Source organism: Schistocerca nitens, unplaced genomic scaffold, assembly GCF_023898315.1.
Source record: "Schistocerca nitens isolate TAMUIC-IGC-003100 unplaced genomic scaffold, iqSchNite1.1 HiC_scaffold_451, whole genome shotgun sequence".
In the NCBI taxonomy this organism is placed as follows: Eukaryota; Metazoa; Arthropoda; class Insecta; order Orthoptera; family Acrididae; genus Schistocerca; species Schistocerca nitens.
In genome coordinates this window covers 412,377-419,651 of record NW_026045984.1, presented here as the reverse complement: position 1 = coordinate 419,651, position 7,275 = coordinate 412,377, and the positions used below count along the sequence as shown (strand labels likewise).

The 7,275-nt window shown below is 44.4% G+C and overlaps 1 protein-coding gene across 1 annotated transcript in view; it reads left to right on the top strand.

Moving 5' to 3' along the window:
- Positions 1 to 1,583: 1,583 nt before the first annotated feature.
- The window catches only part of LOC126232143 (uncharacterized), a 177,094-nt gene continuing 171,402 nt past the window's right edge, over positions 1,584 to 7,275 (top strand). The window contains exon 1 of the mRNA XM_049942448.1: positions 1,584 to 1,692. The gene's annotated coding sequence lies outside the window, so the exon portion shown is untranslated. The remainder of the gene's footprint in view (positions 1,693 to 7,275) is intronic.

The window sequence follows — 7,275 nt, the reverse complement described above, 5'->3', positions numbered from 1 at the left end:
TGAAATGTACAAATGTGCTTACTACACTTTTTGTCTGAGACCTCGCTTTTTGAGTATGTTTTTGAGGTTGAAAGTTTGCTCCAGACATGATCTGTTTGATCTAAATCCTGCTTGATATTCTGATAATTTGGGTTGTAATTGCTGTTGTGTTCTGTTCAAGAGACAGAGGATCGACACTTGCTTGCAGGGAGTGGCCATTGACCCTCAAGATAAGCGGATGTAATTTATTACGCATAAATAGGCATAATGACTGACTACTGCATGATTGTAGGATTGCAGAACAACCAGTGGAAGCGATTACATCCATAAAATATCTACATGTATGTGTACAGAGCGATCTGAAACTAATGGCAGGTAAAAGCCATACAAGGTAATTGGAAGGACTGTCTGGAAGTGTAGTCCACCCACAAAGGAGGCAGCTCACAAAACACCCGTTCGACCAATACTTGACTATTGCTCATCAGTCTGGCATCCGGAGCAAATAGGATTGATAGAGGAATTAACGGAGATCCAAAGAAGAGCAGCGCGTTCCGTTACGCAAGCATCACGGAGACGCTCAGGCAGGTGTGCTGGCAGACGCTGCAAGAGACGCACTCCACAGCACTGTGTGGTTTACTGTCGAAGTCCCTAGAATGTACAAAGAGTCATTTGGCAAAAGACCGTGAGTCGAACACACATGGAGGCTTACTCACAGCTGTTCCTCCTTTGAAGCATTCTCGACTGGAACAGGAAGAGGGGAAGGGTCAGTGATTGACAATGTATCGTCCACCAGGTACCATGAGGTTGCTGTGAGGCTGGGACGCCACCACCTGGCAGCCACTGCGGCGGCCTCTGGCTCACAGCTACAGCACCGTGGAGGCAAGTGCTGCACCTGTCGCCTGAACTGGGTTCAGCTTGCTGGCCAGCCACAGTAGAGCGACTGCTGACGGCAGAGGTGGCAGCTCCGTGTACTGAATGTGGCGCCCTGCACACCCCAAATCACCTACAAAATTTAATCGTGTATCCTCGTTATTAAGCAGTAGTTCAACAAGAACTGTCCTTAATCGCTATTCTTCCAGCAAAGTATTCAATCTTATGTAAAAAAAACTATAATATATTTGAGGAGTCCGTTTCGTGGCATGATACTCACTGGAATCAGACAGAACTGACTCACAATCATTTGTGATAACAACCGCGGCCATTCTACATCTAGTCTCCGGCCGGAATGGCTGAGCGGTTCTAGCCGCTACAGTGAGGAACCGCGCGACTCCTCCGGTCGCAGGTTCGAATCCTGCCTCGGGCATGGATGTGTGTGATGTCCTTAGGTCGGTTAGGTTTAAGTAGTTCTAAGTTCTAGTGGACTGATGACCTCAGAAGTTAAGTCCCATAGTGCTCAGAGCCATTTGAACCATTTTCTACATCGAGTGTCGAAAGGTTCTGTTTGACGTCGTTCAAACTGAAACCGAAACAAAATTTTCAATCTCGAGGGTGTGGAGTTTAATCCAGTTATCGAGTGTATTGCTACATATCACACCCCGTGGGAATGGAACGTGCCTCTGGGATCCGAAGGGCGGATTGCGCAAGCGTGCTCACGCGGCGCGGCGCGCGGCAGATAAGCCGGCCGGCGTGACGTCACGCGGCAGGTGTATAAGAGCGGCTGCCGCCACGTGCGCTGCCCCGCCTCACGTCGCTCTGCTCCGCTCCGCCTGCAGGGTGAGTAGCGGGCCTGCTGCCGCCTGCCAGCCGGTCGCGCGTCTGCAGAAATGTCCAAATGTGTGTCAAATCTTACGGGACTTGACGGCTAAGGTCGTCCATAAGCTTACACTCTACTTCACACCCACTCCCGCCGGGACCAGCCGCACAGTCCACGACTGCAGCGTCCCTGACCGCTCGGCTAATCCCGCGCGGCGGTGCGCCTGCCAGTGTGCGGACATTTCCCACGATTTTACCTGCTCCGAAGGTTTTGGTCTCTTGTCTCCCCCTCCTCCTCCTCCTCCCCATCGCTTACTGACCCTTTCCGCTGACCAGAATCTCTTTGGATTTTCCGCCACATTTCTAGAGAGAGTTTCGTTGTGCAAAGTATTAAATGCATCTCGCATTGAAATGGACACCGAATTTCGAGCCTCAGTAAAACTTCGCCAATCTTGTAGATTTTCCGTTCGTCTAAATTATACTTGCCTTTTTCGGTGCTCCTGGAGCAGCATTCTGTCGTGTTTTGTGTACCATGTGGGATCAATTCCGTCTCTTATTAATTTATTTGGTATGACTCTCTCGAGTGCTGTTGATACTATTTCTTTCAACTTAAACCACAAATGATCTTCACTTACATAGTTTGGAAGGACTGCAGACTGTCTCTAAGAAGTCAACCGAATGTTTAGTTGCTTTTATAAATAGATATATCTCGCGTTTAGTTTTGGTGAATTTCTTTTATATGGAATTGAGCCTCGCTACGACTGTGTGTTCACTAATCCCTGTACCCGTCGTGATACTCAGGAGTATTTGTGGCTAAGAGGTCAAGTGTGTTTTCGTAACCATTTACAATTTGAATGGCCTCGTGAACTAATTGTTCAAAATAATTTTATGAAAAGCATTTATAACAATTACGGAAGTTGTTTTATATCTACAATGTGGTCTGGAAATGTATTTTTGTCAACATACGGAAGGTAGATTGAAGTCACTGCCAACTATAATTGTATGATTAGGGTACCTGTTTGTGATGAGAGTCAAGTTTACTTTCAACTGTTCAGCAACTGTTTCATCTGAGACGGGCGGTCAGTAAAAGGAGCCAGTTATTAATTTATTCCGGTTGTCCAATATAACCTCTGTCCATACTACTTCACAGGAACTATCTGCTTCAATGTCGCTTGTGAGCTGGAACACACATTACATTATTTTTCCTTAAGTTGTGCTTCTTGTTTCTGTTGTAGTGGAGATCATTACAATTACGGCTTTTCCCTCCAAAACCTAGGATGCTTTCTCTGTGACCCTGTAAATACCAGAGCTAAAGAATGTAGAACAACAATGTACGTTCTGTATTACTTCATTTCCTTCAAAAATGGTTCAAATGGCTCTGAGCACTATGGGACCTAACATCTGAGGTCATCAGTCCCCTAGAACTTAGAACTACTTAAACCTAACTAACCTAAGGACATCACACACATCCATGCCCGAGGCAGGATTCGAACCTGCAACCGTAGCGGTCTCGCGGTTCCAGACTGACGCGCCTAGAACCGCACGGCCACACCGGCCGGCTCATTTCCTTATTTCTAACGTTTTAAAAATGTACGTCGGCTTTAGATGACATGTCAATCATAGATGTTCTTATCTCTATTTAGTGAACGTATTTTCAGTCATGTTTTGAACTTTGTCCCCCTACACTTTATTAACTAATGTTTCGCCGCAAGGGATATCGCATTTTAGAGAGTAAATTAATATGGAGTATGTCGTTCTTCTTTTCCCACATTCACATACCCATTTCTTCTTTACTTATTGTCTTTTGGGCATGCAGTTGTAGTAATTAAAGTAGGCACAAATGCAGTGATCAAAAAGAAATGATTAGCATAAATTCGCATTCTCTTTACATCGTTCCTTTCTTGTTGCTCCCCTGCCGATGGAGTGTTTCTATCGCGATCAGTAAGCGTGAAAGGAAGCTACCGTCTAGGCAGAGGGATCTATATTTATTCTTGGCAGAACTAATTACATACTGGCATAATCGTCGGTATTGCTTTCGTTTCCCAAAAGTTATAAATATTTCGATTTCGGAAAAGGAGCTCTGTATTTGGCCGAGATGTCGAAGAAGAAGGTCCCTTACGTACTGGTTCTATCGAGTAAGATGTGGAGGCGGCGGTTTGAAAGCGGACAGAAGAAGGACGAGGAAGGGCGTCCCTAACCTGAGGGATCGCTACCTCGCGAAGGGGCAAGTGTGGCAAGTGTCCAGCGTGGCAAATGTCCGGCATTCGCGCCTGCCAGCGCCACGCTGGAGCCTTGTACACGGGAGAGTACGGCCAACCTGCCGGCCGCCGCCATTTTAGGCCTACTGCGCAATGGCAGCCCTGTGGACGGAACTGTAAAATTCGCCTAAATACGACAGTGCGTCAAGTGAACAAATAACTATCGTTATTAATCGTTACATCCTTGATAACTCGGCGTCTACTGTGAAAATTAGTGAAAATTTGCTACTCTCTCACTGACAAGGGAACCTCCCATCGCACCCCCCTCAGATTTAGTTATAAGTTGGCACAGTGGATAGGCCTTGAAAAACTGAACACACATCAATCGAAAAAAGAAGTTGTGTGGAACTATGAAAAAAATAAGCAAAATATACAAACTGAGTAGTCCATGGGCAAGATAAGCAACATCAGGGAGATCGTGAGCTCAGGCGCGCAGTGGTCCCGTGGTTAGCGTGAGCAGCTGCGAAACAAGAGGTCCTTGGTTCAAGTCTTCCCTCGAGTGAAAACTTCAATTTTCTATTTTCAGACAATTATCAAAGTTCAGGCACTCACACATAATCAACTTCGCTCTCCAAAATTCCAGGACATGTTCAGATTTGCTTGGACATATGCAGGATTTGACGGTCTACACACGGGAAAATTTGAAAACGTTAAAATCATATGTTTTGACAGAGCACAGGGAAAACTGTGCGACTGTGAAAGTGTTGCATTCATTTGTTGCAGTTTATGTGACAAACTCTTATGTTTTCATCACTTTTTTGGAGGTGATTATCACATCCACATGAAAACCTAAATCGGGCAAGGTAGAAGAATCTTTTTACCCATTCGCCAAGTGTGCAAGTTAGGTGGGTCGACAACATATTCCCGTCATGTGACGCACATGCCGTCACCAGTGTCGTATAGAATATATCAGACGTGCCTTCCTGTGGAGGAATCGGTTGACCTGTGACCTTGCGATCAAATGTTTTCGGTTCCCATTGGAGAGGCACGTCCTTTCGTGTACTAATCGCACGGTTTTGCGGTGCGGTCGCAAGACACAGACACTAAACTTATTACAGTGAACAGAGACGTCAATGAACGAACGGACGCATCATAACTTTGCGAAAATAAAGAAAGTAAACTTCACTCGAGGGAAGACTTGAATCAAGGACGTCTCGTTCCGCAGTTCCTCACGCTAACCACAGGACCACGGCGCTCCTGGGCTCGCATTATCCTTGCTGTTGCCTCCCTTGCCCATGGACTACTCAGTTTGTTTATTTTGCTTGTTTTTTTCATAGTTCCACACAACTTCTTCCTGTTTTCTCGATTGATCTGTGTTCAGTTTTTCAAGGCCTATCCAGTGTGCCAAATTATAACTAAATCTGAGGGGGATGCGATGGGGAGGTTCCCCTGTGAGATATAGACGCTTATAAATATAGCTAGCAGTAATTTTTTTCTCACGCTGACCTTTGTGAAAAGTATTACATGCTTAAACGATAGAGTCCAGTCAACGTCTCTGAGGTACACACATGGCTTACAGTACATATTAAATTACAAATGCATACTTCGATTTGCATATTTCCTTTTTTAATGCTTGTTTGTTACAAATGATGGTAGTTATTTGTAATTAAAAATAAAAAACACAAAATTACAAATTACCGGTGCATCAATTTAGCTAAAACACGTGAAAGACAATAAATTTCTTCTTCTTAAAATACTTTTGCTGCATTTCTCATACCAATACTTCTTCTACCGCCCATTGCTGTGGCTTCCTTCTGTATCTGGCAGTTATATTTCCTCCGAAGAACGTAAATTCGAGTCTTTAAAAATTCATCTACTACTCTGTCCACGACACTGTGAGAAGAAGGAATATTCTGAATGAGTTCCTCGAATGACTTCTGTGCAACTGCCTGCAGTGCTTGGAGGGATAATTTAGATTCCAGGAACAGTTTTTCATCCACACGAAAGACTTTATCTGTCATCTCAATAATGCGAAATATTTCTTGGGAAATGCATTCCAAGCTGTCTTGAGCTGTATAATTTTTTAGTTCAGTGAGTCTTCGTACTGCTTCACATTCAGACTTCTCCTTTGCTGAAAGTGAATCTCGGCACGCTTCGCAAAGCAAATACTTTTTTTGCACTTGCTTTGTTGTTCTGCCTGCTAAATAATGTAGAGACTGTGCTTCCTCAGGTGGCATTTCTTCAACATCGCTTACGTCTGAATTCGCACTTGCAAGCAAGCCTGCATCGTCTGTGCCTTCTGCTTCGTCGTACATCCGTCTGTGTTCCAAGTAGTCGACAAGAAATTCATCATCTTCTGTCTGATAACTTCCACGGTGACTGGGACGAAAATACTGTGACACAGCAATAAGCCGCAGTATCATCTTGAAACTGAGACAATCTGGAACAGGATTACTGGCTCGAACCATACTGAGAAGGATTTCCGGAGCATCCTGTGACAGCCTGCACAACAGAACACACTGGAAACCTGTTTCGTTCAGAAGATAATCCTGGACATTAATAGCCGTGCATGTTGCTAGAATAACTCCAGATTGTACAGGTTTCCAGATACCCCTGTTTCCAATTTTCAAATTTTCAAACAACGGGATGATCATAATGCCCTGGCCTTATGACATTATCTTTTAAATCCCAAGCAAATATTTAATTTCTTTTCCTTGTCAAACTCGTACAGTTTCTTGATAGGCTCAATCGAGACTACCGGTCCCGCCAAATTATTGTCTGCAATTACTTGCCGTGGTAGGATAATGTGGTCGGAATTAGTTAGGTGGTTCCTCACATTCTTCAAGATATGATCTACGTCAGGCACGAAGTACAGATTCCGCTGTGGAGAAAATGGATGTTGGCAGAAATTCTTTGTTTCATTATGACGACCAGCAATAATACCACATTCACCCCACAGTGCCTGATTTTGTCCACCCATAACTTCTACCATCAGACCAATCGCTTCACACTTCACAATTAATTGCCACAGGAAAGACTGAAGTTCTTTACCTGAAATTGAGTTCCTGGTGAAATGGTAACCAGTTATTTGTTTCCATCGCGTACTTAGACCACCAAGCATAAATACCAAGGCGTGACAAGCATGTTTTTCATACGAACCATTAGCTGCTGGAAGTGTTGGATAGCCAATTACGAATTTCGATGAAATGTCGTAATTTAGGCCTGGCGTGAGACTCATCTCATCCATCATTATTGCAACATGTCTTTCAAAAGGATTCGTGGTGTCTACCTTCACTTTAAGAGCGGATACAAAATCCTCCAAAATACCTGGACTGATTGCCAGAGACTCAGGTTTCCTTTGTAGAGTTCGTTCGCTTGGTAATGGTTGTCCCAGTTCTCTTACCGG